Source organism: Asterias rubens, chromosome 12 (assembly GCF_902459465.1).
Source record: "Asterias rubens chromosome 12, eAstRub1.3, whole genome shotgun sequence".
NCBI lineage: Eukaryota > Metazoa > Echinodermata > Asteroidea > Forcipulatida > Asteriidae > Asterias > Asterias rubens.
In genome coordinates, this window is record NC_047073.1 from 16,991,672 (window position 1) to 17,007,546 (window position 15,875).

A 15,875-nucleotide genomic window follows, 5' to 3' on the forward strand; every position below is an offset into this window, starting at 1 on the left:
TGTGTTATACACACTGTATGTAAATGTGTTATACACACTGTATGTAAGTGTGTTATACACACTGTATGTAACATGCCACTTTTTACTACCCCCCCCGAAGATTGTACCTAATGTGTTATACACACTGTATGTAAATGTGTTATACACACTGTATGTAAATGTGTTATACACACTGTTTGTAAATGTGTTATACACACTGTATGTAAATGTGTTATACACACTGTATGTAAATGTGTTATACACACTGTATGTAATATGCCACTTTTTACTATCCCCCCCGAAGATTGTACCTAATGTGTTATACACACTGTATGTAAATGTGTTATACACACTGTATGTAAATGTGTTATACACACTGTATGTAAATATGTTATACACATTGTATGTAAATGTGTTATACACACTGTATGTAAATATGTTATACACATTGTATGTAAATGTGTTATACACACTGTATGTAAATGTGTTATACATATTGATGTAACATTCCACTTTTTACTATCCCCCCGAGGATTGTACCTAATGTGTTATACACACTGTATGTAACATGCCACTTTTTACTACCACCCGAAGATTGTACCTAATGTGTTATACACACTGTATGTAACATGCCACTTTTTACTATCCCCCCGAAGATTGTACCTAATGTGTTGTACACACTGTATGTAACATGCCACTTTTTACTATCCCCCCGAAGATTGTACCTAATGTGTTATACACACTGTATGTAACATGCCACTTTTTACTATCCCCCCCGAAGATTGTACCTAATGTGTTATACACACTGTATGTAACATGCCACTTTTTACTATCCCCCCGAAGATTGTACCTAATCTGTTATACACACTGTATGTAACATGCCACTTTTTACTATCCCCCCCCCCCCGAAGATTGTACCTATGATCACTAGTTTGTTTCACGACCGAATAATTTGTAGAGCACTCTCTTTCTCAAAATCACCATTTACTTCAGATCGACATCTCTTGTGTTTATCATTTATTTTGGCGGGAACCTTTTTGTGCACTTCTCTTATAGATGGTAGTATGCAAACTTAAATCTCATGCTTTATTCAAACAATGTACTTATGTAAAGGCCGAGTTCACAGCACTACAAGTTAGTCTTAACACGTTAACACGTGGTTCATAAAAAGTTGTAACCGATATCTTGTGAAACTCGTGCCAGTAGATTTTTCTGTAAAAAAAAACCACGTTGATCGTTAAACTTGGACTACGTTTTTGTGGGATACTTTGAGTTAATTTTTTAAGTGTTTTGTATATAGGACAAAATGCATTCAGCTCTGAAATGTATGTACCCTATGGAGAGGGAGATTCTTTAGGCAATTTTAAAAGATGTTGAAAAATGGAGTTGAGGTTAGGGCCCAATTTCAAGGCGCTGGTTAGCGGCCGATGTTGTGCTTACTGTGTGATTTCCATTTCATAGCGCTGCTAACCGTATAAGCACAAGCAAAGACTAGACTGGGCTCCATGATAAAGACAAGTCCCAGCTTCTCAGATCCAGTGATTCCATTGGATACAATGATATTGGAATAACGTGCACCCAATATGCCCAAACAGTACACTGATCTCACGTCCACAATAGAGTTTGACTGTGTATATCTATGTGACATGACTGAAGTCAAAGGTTAAACCACACGCCATTTTTTTATGCCGGTCTCTGACGTCATTCACGAGCCTCGAAGTGGAAGTCAGATGTTCAGGCTAAAGAAAAGACATGCTAACCTTCGGGTGCTTACCGCGCGAAAATAAATGTCGTCACGATGCAAATCGATGATAAACGAGCAATATGGCCGCTAAATTGTTCTGTTAACCTGTGAAATACGCTTGCACCTTAGCAACTGCTTCAGTTAGCACGAAAATTTGCTTACCGTTAAGCAGCGCTATGAAATTTGGCCCAAGAGAAAACGAGGAAAATCCATGTCCTGATGGCAGGCAGGACATGTGACTGGGTATCTAAAAAACATGACGTCTATAACAGTGGTAAATGGCGAAGTAGTCCAGCGACCATCCTCCTAGCAGACTGGTTATCATCTGACAGACAGGCGTTGACTTATCGCTACAACTACGCTACTATAACTTCATGGGCTTGTAAACACTATTCATGTACCTTAAGATCGTACTATGATGAATATCCCATTATACCGAATAGACATTCCAGTCTCGGTTGATGAGAGAAAACATAACGGCGTCACTATGAACAATAATCAGACCTTGGGTAGGTTTTTATTAAATTGCCAAAACGAGCATGGTTTGGATGCTTTAACCTAGGAGTCAATGCAACCTATTTGGAGATGCTCTTTAACAAACCAACTTTTAATATTCAAAAACCTTAACATGCCCATCACCCTTCCCAGGGCGAGACGCTCCTAGGGCTGAGCGGTGTGTTTGTTCCAACTAATTAAAATATCTATGTCAGGGGAGCCATGACCAGCCTTGGTAGAACCTTAACATTAAGTTAGGCTCCTGTGGTTTACTTAAGGTCATGTTCTAGTTCCGCAAATAGTCTGGAAATCAATTAGTCAATCTTGCGTCGTCTTGAGAAATAGTCTGCAAAAACATGTCTTTAACTTGAGTCTGAATTCTCTTTTGATGTCATAGAATAAGTCTATGTTGGGTGGCCGAGATCGATACAACTAATGACTAAATGGATTGTACTAAAACACAGGTGTACAAGAATTGTCTTTCGACTTTGTTACATTGATTTTATTGTGAAAAACACCATGACTATAATGACAGCATGTTGAAAATGTGCTGGAGAACACTACTAGTCTGCTTACACATGGGCAAATGTCATCATTATTTATTGAGAATAAACGGTTTGATCGTGAACCCCTATACACAAACAAATGATAATTGGTATGCCAAACGGTTTGATCGTGAACCCCCATACACAAACAAATGATAATTGGTATGCCATTAAGTTACGTCTGATAGTATCAGCATGCCAAGTCTTAATACAATTAAACACCACGTGAAACATTGGCTAGTAGTCTGTTTTTCAGAGCAAAAATTTGGGGGCCAAAGTGTGTTTAAATAACCATATAATATTAGAACAAGTGGAGTTGCATCGTGGCCTACTGAAAGTGAATGGCATTCTAGTTACGTATTCGAAGTAGTATCAATTTTAACGCGTGTATTTCACGGCCGATGTTTGGTGTTTTGTTAAGTTTGCTCCGCTGGCTTTTATCGCTGACTCGGATGACAATCTAGGATCTCTAGATATTATCGCCACGAGGCTTCAACTGATGATAGAATACACTGCCATGGCTGGAAATAGAAACGTCATATAGGCCTACATGGAATTATAGAAAACGCTGCTTGCAAGTTGTGGTCGTACGGCGGGCAGTTATCAGTTCAATATTCAAGGCGACCACACTGCCCCTATAGACACTCCCAGTAGCAGTAAGTATTAAACAACATGTCATGTCTATTAGGCTGATGCTATTTTCTGACAAACCCTGAACCACGGCATCATAATAATAATAATAATAATAATAATAATAATAATAATAATAATAAGACTTGTAATGCGCACATATCCACCCTGCTGGGTGTTCAAGGCGCAGTAAAACCAAAAACAAAACACAACACAAAGGAAAAACAGAAACAACAAAATTAGTCATTGAAAACCTGTGACATAAGATAAGTTTTGAGAAGAGACTTGAATTTTGCGGTACAAAAAATTAAAACACTATTACATTCAATTTTAAAAGGCATTTCTATCCGACAAATAAAACTTCAATCCTTAGTATAAAAAAATAAGGATCCCGAAACTGTAAAATACAGATTTTCCGCTTTACTTCCTGCAGTCAACTAATATATATTTTTCTAAGGAGGTATCACTAATATAGATCGATATTGACTCCCTACTATAACCCCAGACCACTATCCCACCAGATTCCAAAACTTCAGTTCATCATCAATTTGTACCAGTTTTGAAGTAATTTTGTACCCAGAGATGGCGATGTTGCAGGGAAAGCGAGTTCAACATGTTTAGCTGAATCAGAGCATGCAACGTGCTTCTCCGGTACGAGTCAACTCGAATACAGTATTCCGGTATGATCATTAAACACGTTAATTGTGTCACCTGTCTTCATTTCCGACACTTGTTTGAATTTAGAGTTTTACCGTCTGCCACGAAGTCCATGTGACCTTACCATACAGTGTCTTACCCCTACTATACTGACATTAGTATGCAGAGTTTGGGCAAGTCTGGATTGCTCCTCAAGGAGTTGGGTTTCACTCTGGAGGAAATTGTCCGGGGATGAAATGCGATACTTCACGGCGGAGGAGATGTGCTTGGAAGGTGGGGTGTTTTTGGGAGAGTTGCTTTTTTTTGTTTTACGCAATATCAGACTTTGTTAGACACGGCATGATTATGAGATGTTGTCCGATCGACCGACCAGCCATTCCAATACCCCCGCCCCACCCCCCAAATCCCACCGCCGCACCATACGACTATGAGGAAAACATATGGAGAGCCTCAGTTTTAGTGTCGATTCGATCAATCCCAAAATCACTATACTAAAATCCCTCATAAATTATTTGCAGAACAATGTTTATCGTAAGCAACCCATTGAAACTGGTCCCGGTTTATGTACATTGTCATCGTGTGACCAGCGCAAAGTGAGGTAAGCTACACCAATCAAAGTTTTAAAACATAGCTGTTATTTTCTGAAAGCAATTTCGTGTTTTAATATCATGCAATACACTAATAGCTTGGTGATGTGTGCATAGATCTCCATGCTTACCACTTCGTCGCCATTCTATTTCTGGAGCGTAATTGCTTTGGGTTTGTTTGTCCTTGTTTTAACAGAGCCTAATTGCCTCCCTTTGGTAATCACTTTGCTGGTTAATGCGCTGGATGTGTGATCTCGTTAAATGTTAATATACCGTGGTTTTTATCAAGGTTTCAAGCAAGATGTTAAACATGAAAAAACAACTCATTGGAATAATGAAATTTTCATTTTAAATCGACTATGAAGTCATTTATTCTTCATTACGAGATGGCAATAAAGACGTTGAACGGAAATACAGTACAGAATATACACTCACTGGTAGTGGTGGAAACCTTATCTCCATGGTGAAGAAATGTCACCAGAATCCCTCTGACACCAACAAATGTACAAACTTTGTCTCAAAGTCAGTAAACGAGAAAGACGGTGTAAGACGTGAACACACTCTAGGGCGCCTAGACAGGTCGTTGCTGCAGCCGCGACTGTTTCAACGACAATTAAGGCAAATCAGGAAACTAGCATATAAAGAGAAAACGAGACAGATCAAGAAGAAGGAAAACAATGCATGAAACTACTTCAAAGAAGAGAGATTGACTAAAAAGGTACCTGTTGATGGAAACATAATGCCATGTGTTTCTCGACAATATCCCTTATCGTGTTCGGCTTCAGCCAATTAGAAGCGATTGCTTTTGCTGCCACATTTTAAATGCTTCAACGACATGTCACTCATAATTAACCCACAATAATTGACATCATTAGTTTTTAGTAATTTGAAAATGCATTTCTTGCCCCAGGGCTAATATAAATGCCTCGATTATAATATACCCACTGTGCACAAAGTGACCTACATCCTCCATATTGCTTCAAATTCCTTGGTTGCCATAGCTATCATCTAAACTAGATGGGCAGACTCATCTCTCAACTTCCCCTTTTTTGATCAGCACTTCCGGTAACGTATGCCGGAGCCTTTCTCTTTGATCATAGCCCGGACATCCCCTCCTGACATCCCCTTCTGACATCTCACCGTAGCTCTTATTATAAGATGCCATCCGGCTCCACTTGATGACATCGTCAATTAAACAAGCAAAGAAACTTCCTGACACCATATAGCTTATCGTACACATAACAAGAAAGGTTCAAATAACAACTTTATCTTCACTTTCTTCTGCTTCAATATGAAAGCAATAACGCCATGTGTCACTCTGCCGCCACCCGCCCGTCACCCAATAGGCAATAACAAATAATATTATATTAAAGGCATAGAAACATTCAACGCTCAAAGTCTTCAGGGCTTCGACAGAAAGAGATGACTATGTTGACATGGAAAGTACTATGGCACGGTATCATGTACACAACAACCAGCAAAGGGGGTTGTGGGTATACAACCCCCTTCCCAGGAGTGTGCTATCTTTCGGTAACAACCTTGATTGGGGTCGATGAAGTAGATATTGCGACTGAAGGAAAACGTGGGGTTATGGGGCTGCCGAAGGGATAAGGTTTTAGTTGCTTGCTGGAATAGATTCTCCTTCAGGAACTTCTTGCATTGTTGTTTACAAGACGAGAACATTATATTAGATGATGGGAATTGGAAAAAGAACCAAACAAGAAGAAACTTTCTTGCATCTAATAGCCCCATACTAAAACTAAGACTACCACCACCACCACAATAGAAACGACGACAACGACAACGGCGACATTGACATAAACATAAGCACCAGTAGCAAGAAGGACATCGATTGCAACTACGACAATGTTAACAAGAGCGACAGTGACAGCCCCAGCGACAATAATGACAACGACAATTACAACAACAGCGACAGCGACATTTTATTTGAAACTTGGGGTCAAAAACGAGACTTCCTTGTGAAATCTTAACATTGTAGAGTTGGGTTATCAAACTTCAATCTCGTGGCGGTTGTTGACAAACTTTTCAATTCTGGGTCAATTGATAACATTGCCTCTTGCAGTTGTGGAGAAGAAAATCACCACTTCCACATCGGTCGATAACAATTTCTTCATGTTGACATTTGGCAAACAGAGTGGGGCGTAAAGTGATAAGAAATCTAGTCGACAACTTGAGAAAGTAAAAGTGAGGAAGGCTACAGGATGATATCAATGACATTCAAGATACCGCATCCAAGTCATTCAGGCAACCTCTTTTACTGGATCCCGATTAAGTAGTAAATCAAAACGGAGGGACTCTAGCAAACTGCTTACCAAATGACATGTGGTATAAATGCAACATGTGCTGGTGACCACACGCTTCAAACCTATTAAATAGCCCTGAGAAAGACAGAGTCGAAAAGTGAAGCAGTTACCGCATCTTGCAAACAACGGAATCAGATCAGTGGTGTACCCCTATCAAGACACGTTTTGTGGTCGAACCAACCTCGATGTGATCAGTTCACTGGTATAAACAAACACTTCAATCATTGGGGGACTAATAAGTGGGTTACACAATCAAAGATAACTCTCAAAACTCATTGAGATCACGTCTTCCTCAAATTGCAAATCTTTAACTTTGCATAGCAACCTAATACATAAAGGTTTACACATCCCAAGAAAACCCCAATTGCTCCTGAAATAAATCGCGCAAAATTCCTTAATTTGGGAAGGGACTATATTTGGTTATCGACGCGGACTTAAACAGACTAAATTGACCAATTCGACCAAATGCCCGTCAATTTATCGTAACTTATCGTGGACTCCAAAATCAACATTGACTCGGCACAGACTTCTTGCACTGGCAAGTACGGTCGGACTCTATGAGATATAAATGTAATTGCGGGCTATTCCCTCAAGTAAAACGGATGAGATGAATAATATGATAATTTCGGATAGACTCAAATCCAAGATTGAGCAAGTATCCATCGGTGTCATAAAAAGCCTGGAAAATTCGATTTGTCTTTCGTTATGAATCGGATCTTTTTAATCTTAGTTATTGTTATTAATAAGGGAATCAATGTGTGGTGAGGAGGTTTTCAATTAGTGGTTAAACCCAACGAGGCCTGGTTCTTGATAATTTTACCGAGACGAAGTCTAGGTAAAATATCAAGAACCAGGCTTCGGCGGGTTCAAACCACTTCAACACACTTTGATTCCCATTCATTAATACCTTTTCGGTCAAAAAACATCAACTCTTTTTGGTAAAAAGTAAAATAGATGCAAACATTTTAATTGTTCGATGATTTCTTTCAACAACACAACACTCCTCCAGCTATAATGGTAAGGCCTCGGGTAAACAACTCATAATAAGGAGATTGCAGTTCGCGTCGCTCGTATCGCGTGATGTGGCACAACTGTTCCAGCCGTTGCTCTCGACCAATAGAAATAAAGAAACTATCCCGCTCACAACCGGTCATAAACACTGGTCATTATCAAAGGTTTTGACACCCCACTTGACGCGCTCTCCACCAATAGGAACTTACGAAACTGTCTGATATGAATGTATCATAAAACATGGACTTGAGTAGTGGTAAGAATGCAGTATAGTTTGCAGTCCGGAAGGTCAGTTTTAGGGCAAAAGTTTGTTTAAGGTTCAGAATGAAAAAGAAAACCTTGAGAAAATTGCTTTTAGATTTGTTTTGGACAAAGCGTGTGTTTGATCCACTCCTCATTAAACTGTAAATTGAAAACAGCATTTAAATTTATTGGAAACACTTGTATAACACACGTAAGAAATGCCGATGCTTCTTTTCCTTTGAAAACAGTTTGATAAAAGATTAGAAATACCTTTTCTTTAATCCAGAATATAATAACAAAAATAATATATATTATAAAATTGTTTATGTAGTGCCCTATGAAAGGCCCCAAAATGCTTCACAAAATTAGAAAATCAGCAACTATTATATAAACTACATTACAGAGAAACACTTGAATCTTACAATACGCAGACAATCAATAAAACACAAAGTAGATAGCATTTGAGTAGAAGTCATTACTAAACATACGGTTTGCTATTTGTTAAACTGACATACTACCGTACCGTAAAACACACAAGACATAACAGTAACACGTACAAGAACGACAAAACAACAACACCAATTATTATGGTTAGTGTTGAAAGTAAAACGAAATCTGGCAAAAGTTGAATCAAACACGATGTGATAATTTGTTGATAAAAGAGGAGTGCCTTGTGAGGAGATTGTTATTTATTATATTATTATTATTATTATTATTATTATTATTATTATTAAAAATTATTCCAGTTTTGCTTCATTATAATAATAGTATTTTTGGCGCCAAGACATTCATGGCTAAATCGGTCATGTATTGTTACTAATTTTAAGGTAAATAGGTCAGTATCACAGTTGAATCATTCAGCCCTCTTGGTTTTTTTTTTTTTTCTTTTTTTTCGTCTTCGACAAAAAGTATGTCTATTCCGGCAAGAACACAAGAATGAGAAAAAACACACGATGCGAAGCGTTTTTTTTAGCGAAGTTCAATACTCTGCAAGTAAGTGCAAACATAATGCAACGTTCAAAGCGTAAACAAAAGATACAAACCATTATTTGAGATACGTTTTAAAGGGTTTATGTACTTTTTCCTAACAAAAAACACAATGTCCACAGATATACATTAAACTTACACAGTTTGAAGATTATGATAGTAGAAAGATTCCCTTGAAATCTTACTTACTGAGGTGCTTACATTAAACTTACACAGTTTGAAGATTATGATAGTAGAAAGATTCCCTTGAAATCTTACTTACTGAGGTGCTGTAGTTTTTGAGAAATGAGTAAAAGTAATAATGTTCGTCTCAGTTTTAGCATGCAAAAACGTACTAACCAAATATGCTATGGTTTTGGTATAATATCATAACTGGCTAAGGGACTTTACATGCTAAAATAATTTTGGTCTCATGAGACCAAAATGATTTTGTGACTTGTTTTACTCATTTCTCAAAAACTACACAACCTTAGTTATTAATACTTGATCGGAAGCTTTCCTCTATCATTATATTTAAACCCTGTAAGTTTAATGTAAATCTGTGGACATTGAAAAGGTACTCGAATCCTTTAGTACATAATTTCCAAAATATTTCAAGAAATAGTTAGTCTAAAATTTTGACGATCTGTGAGCTTCTTCTCCCTTGCACCAACTTATATTGCGCATTCAGACGGTTATTGTGAGATGCGCCATACAAGTTATTATTACTTATTATTATTATTTATAAACGACAGTAGAAACACAACTCGTTTGTTCGTACTCTTGCTCTTGCATCTTATTCCCAAAAGGCCGTTACTTATATTTTTACCCGTTCAACCTACACGCAAGAAACTAAATAATAAATGTTTACGAATTAGAGTTAGCATAAACACACACTTTCTGCGACTACGACGAAACTATACATTAGTGTGAGCAAACAATGTTTGTCTCATACACGCAAGGAAAATGTTCAAAGACACAACATGAACATAAACTGTGCGTCAATTCAGAAACAAAAACACTATACATGAATAATTCGTAAAGACGGGAAATAGATTGTCTGTCATCTCGGTCATACTTATTGATACTCCCATGATATTGGCATATAGTGACATTCACAAGACAACGGATAAGAAAAGTCATTGAGAATCGCACGTTCTTATTTGAATGTTTAAGAGTCGTGTCGCAACGCAGATCATAGACAAGTGCCTTGTGAGAAAGTCGTCAACGACAGACCCCTTTTCTTGGAGATCCAAGACGTGTTAACAGATATTCCTACTTTCCTTTAAAGTGCCGTTTTGAGTGTGAGTTTCCGACCGGTTGCTATGATACTGTTGATCCGTCGATTATTGAAGTATGATCAATTGTTTATCAATAATGATAAGCTATATGTGCATCTTGAGAACATTAAATGACTTACAGCAAACACACTTTCTGCATTTGTTGATAGTAACAAATAAAGAATACCTATAAGTAACCAACTAAGCTTTATAAAGGACAATTTGAAATATAGATTTATCAAAATAATTGTCACTTTAATTTTATTATAATAATAATAAAATAACAAAATGTAGTATTTGAGCACGAGTTTGTGGACATATTGAGTTTAAATCTGCGACAGAAAGAGTACCTGAGTTAATAAAGCCCTGCTTCAAATAAATCTACTTCTTCTGTAACGAGAAGTCCAATGAGCACTGCTCGATCAAAATCGCCGAACGGTAAATTGTTTGCTCACAATAAAAACCAAGCAATATAAAAATGGGGCATTCATTCGAATATAAAAGCTAACCTTGTTAGATTTAAAAAGACTCTAGTAAAAAACTAATCTGCAAAACAAGCGCGTCCCCGAGTCCACCAAGATAATTCTCATTATTAGATTTTAAGAATTACAACAACGTGGATGTTATTGTGCACTGTTTGATGGTACAATGCGAATGTTGATTGCAACCAAAACCCAAAGAAAGTGACATTTTCCCTCTGGAAAAGAGACATGTATTTCCCCTAATTACAATCAAAGACAAGATTTGACAAGACTATTTGCGATACGTTGTGTTGTGTTTCTTCCATTCATAGTTTGGGGTTAGGTACGTTGTTGCTGCTGTACACAAATAGGATTATGGTTCCGTTGTTGCGTCGACATCAAGTTGTGTCCCAATTGAAAACTCTTGTTATTTTCAAACTTACGTCAAGTTTTCAATCCTAAGACACAAGAGTGAATGCCCGTCCAACAACGCCAAACAGGAACAAACTAAACAGGTTAATATAATGACATTTAATTAGCAAGGGCAAAGGTCAATTAATGAGTGGTCAAGGATTGGCTCGGCTTGACAAGGAGAGAGGATCGGATGTCCACCTGGGCAGTCAGGACACCCGGTAACTAAACTGAGACCGATGTTTCCATTTAGTTATGTTCTGCTAATATGCTTCAATCGACGATAACAAAAAGCGAATGATAGATGAGTTTCGGGTAATTCAATAGAGCTTTTTAGATCCAAAAAAGTGATGTCTTTGAAGTTCCTCTATAACTACTCGTTAATCCTAATAATCATCACTGGCACTGTTCCAAAGTACTGCGATACTTTGCTGCTAGCTTTCCTTCATGCTGCACTTTGGAACACCCATATACACGTATCTCGCTCCCCACATTATTATATCAGTTTATCACTATTCAACAACAAATATTATACTTTCCATTTTAGCCCTAATATTGAGTGATCTTGTGGGGTTTAGTGATATCGAGTTATGTATCGTCAGAATACATAATGTATTAAACATCACGGTAATCACTGATGAATGATGAATTCAAGAGGTCCCATAACTGACCCCTGAGGTACACCATAAGGAAGGGGATGGGCCTGTGAGAGAATGCCGAAAGAGATCACGTAACTGCCCCCTGAGGTACGAACGAAAGAAGGGGATAGGTCAAATGGAGAACGCCGTTAGATGTCCCATAAAAGACCCTGTGGTACGAACGAAGGAAGGGGATAGGTCAAATGGAGAACGCCGTTAGATGTCCCATAAAAGACCCTGGAGTACGAACGAAGGAAGGGGATAGGTCAAATGGAGACCGCCGTTAGATGTCCCATAAAAAACCCTGGGGGTACAAACGAAGGAATGGGATAGGTCAAATGGAGAACGCCGTTAGATGTCCCATAAAAGACCCTAGGGTACAAACGAAGGAAGGGGATAGGTCAAATGGAGAACGCCGTTAGAGGTCACATAAAAGACCCTGGGTACAAATGAAGGAAGGGGATAGGTCAAATGGAGAACGCCGTTAAATGTCCCATAAAAGACCCTTGGGTACGAACGAAGGAAGGGGATAGGTCAAATGGAGAACGCCGTTAGATGTCCCCTCAATGACCCTGGGTACAAAGGTCTACGGCTATTTCAGGTGCGTACTTATTGTTGAGCTTAATTAGAACATGGTTACTGATCAGCTACATTTCAAAGGCACTCAAGTTCGACGACTGAATGAGATCAGAGTTGACAGTAATTTATTGGAACGAAGTTTGTCAGAGCCAATTGCGCGTAACTTACGACAACAGAAGCGTCTCTTATTTAACCCTGGACTAGTGAAATCAAGAGTAAGGAGGACTGCATGATGGCCAGATGGCAATCCAGTTACTATAAAAGAGTCACGTTCAATGTGGCCTAACTTCCGATGAAACATACTGTATGTTTGTGTTATTAAAGGAACGTGTTGCCTTGGATCGGTCGAGTTGGTCTTTGAAAAGCGTTCTGTAACCGTTTGTTATATAATACATATGGTTAGAAAGATGTTGTAAAAGTAAAATACAATGATCTAAACAAATATGCCTCGAAATTGCGTGGTTTTCTTTTTACCTCGTCGACTAATTCCACGGTCGGCCATTTATGGGAGTCAAATTGTTGACTCCCATAAATGGCGACCGTGTTAGTTCGCGACCTAAAAGGAAAACCATGCAATTTTGAGTGATACTTGTGTGGATCATTATATTCTACTTTTAAACATTCTTTCTAACCATATGCATTTCATCACAAACGGTTACAAACGCTTTTTTTTTAGACCAACTCGTCCGATCCAAGGCAACGTGTTCCTTTAAAACTATATGAGTTCAGGCTAACGGAGATCCAGCGGTGACAGAATTGTGGGAAAAGTCGTTTAATGATTGTCATCACAATCAAACTCTCTCTGCGATGTTCTCGCGAGACTGCGGGCCCCTGCGAGACTATACTGCTCTCGCGACTATGGTCTCACTTATTTGAGAGCAGTCGGAGAGCCAGCAGCCTAACGCGAGAGTACAGTGAACTGGGGAGAGCTAGCATTTTAGCGTTATACTATCACGGCAAGAAACTCATACACGACGCTTACTAAGATGACTTACTGAAACTATCATGTCGACTTGCAATCATAATGTTGGCTGCGTAGATTATTCTAACGAAACTACACGACTTTTTGACTTTACGTTGACTTAGTGATATAAATCATCAAGGAAAGTCGACATGTCCATAGAAATATTGAAGTCAACTGGGCCAATATAATTATCCCATTATCTGGGTAATTGATGTAGCACAAACGGCGCTTCGTAATATTGAATCTGGAATGGAACATCGTCCCCTGACCCATTTAGTGTTATGCAAAAGTGACAAGGGGAATTATGATTTGTAATGACGGTGAAGCAAGTAACACCTCTTCTAAATAGATTAGTTTGTCGCCATACTAATTAAAAATGTTCATTATTCGAATACATGATATAAACGCTTCTCTCTTTATACAAACAATTCAGGTCTATACCATGTTTTTATTTTGTTTCTTGTTTTTTGGGGGGCTTGAGAAAAAAAAATCCCCTTGGATACAAGGAGTGTGTTCACAGTCGACATATATAGTGACTAAATTGTCTGCAGTAGTTAACCCACTTTTGGTTTACGAATCAACCCAATTTGACCTCCTTACGCTACACGTGCCACAATAACACATTTTTAATGTAACGACATTTTTACCAACAAAGTCAACGGTTTCCCGCCGTGCACGTGTTGGGGTCTAAGTAATTCAATTGTTGGAATGGTTCCTTTGGGGTAGACGGGTCAATACATTGTTCAACCGGAAAAAGGCTGGCCGTCACTTTTGCTTCCAACTCATTAACAATAACACAACAACCTTTGAATAAATGTCATTTCAAAGCAATGGTAGAGTTCCATTGGTTAAAATTTTAATAAATCTACTCCCCGTGTACAAAAAAGCAAGACCTAGTTCCCAAAGAAACTAATCTACGCAGCAAAGTAGATAATACATGGTGTTACCGCATTTACAATAAACAATAAACATCGCACCATGCGCTGCCTCAAAACATATGAAACCCGCCCTATTTCCATTTTTTAACGCTTTCCCTACTTAAATTACATCCACCCACCATCAATAGTTTCAATTATATTAAAGAGTTGATGAGTTGTGTTGAGTGGTTGAGTACGACTCAAAGCCGTTTCAGTGTTATTTTTGCTGTTTGATTATAATACATATTAAGTATAAACCAGTTCTTGTACATCGTCCCCTTTGAGCATTATAAATAAAAACATTTGACTGCCGACATTGACTTTCAGACTGGAGTTTTTTTTTATTTAGGTATAGCCTTTTACCTCAATACACGCATGATTGAATGCTTTTGTTTTGGTGGCGTAACGGTATAGGTGCTGAGCTGTATAAACCATCTCTAATCGCATATAAACCACATTCATCCAATATTACCCCGTTATTTTAGCCTTGAGAGAGTCCAGTTTAATTAAGCAAGCAATGATCGGTGTGTTTGCAGTCTAACCACACAAACCGCGGCCAGTCGCTACTCGCATATTGATCAACGAATTAAAACAGCAAATACAGAACGTCAGTCTTTATTTAGGTGGCTCCTGTTCTTTCCCAACAGAAGTTCAATTAAAAAAATAGATGGAAACAAAATAAATATTGGCCACGATCCTTCGGTAGCGGGCTGACAGAACGATAATGGGGAGCGGGAGGCACCGGCACTGGAGGATAAAATGACGGGGGCAGATGTTATGGATGACGGCAGTTAGTTAAGTTGAACGGGACATCCGACGTGGGGAAGTCGACCAATTTTCCAGAAAACAAATAATGTTAGGAGGGTTACCACCCCCTCTTTCCAGCCTAAACTTTGCATTCTAAAAATTGGCTTGATTAAAGACCTGTTTCTGGTTGTAGAGTACGAGCAGTGCATAAAGCCACTAAATGGTTTAAGTACAGAGACCTTTACAGTGCTACCATCGTCTCCGCCGTGTCCCAAGTGTGTAATTTAGCATGATCATAGTTACAAGAGTTGGTGAAACCACGGCTTCGGCTTTGGATTTGGCTCAGTCTAGCTTGGCCCCGCGGTTGTTTTGACAATATTATGCGCGTGCTTTGCTTATACGCGCTCAGGGCTTCAGACGAGGGAAGGAGCCTGGAGCCGAATCCAAAGCCGAAGCCGTGGTTTCGAAAAAGGGCATTATTAGAGCAAAGTACAATAATAATTGTTGGGGCAGAACTCATTTGCAGTTGCAATTAAAACAGGTTGCGAATAAAGTTATATTAAATATATTAGATAATACTTACTATAGCATTGCCTGTCTGCTCAGTAACTGTACTTCAGCTCGAGTACCGGACCTGAACATGTGAATCGGGCTATCAGTCCCTATACCTGGCTGCATGGGTTTTCCTAATCAGGTA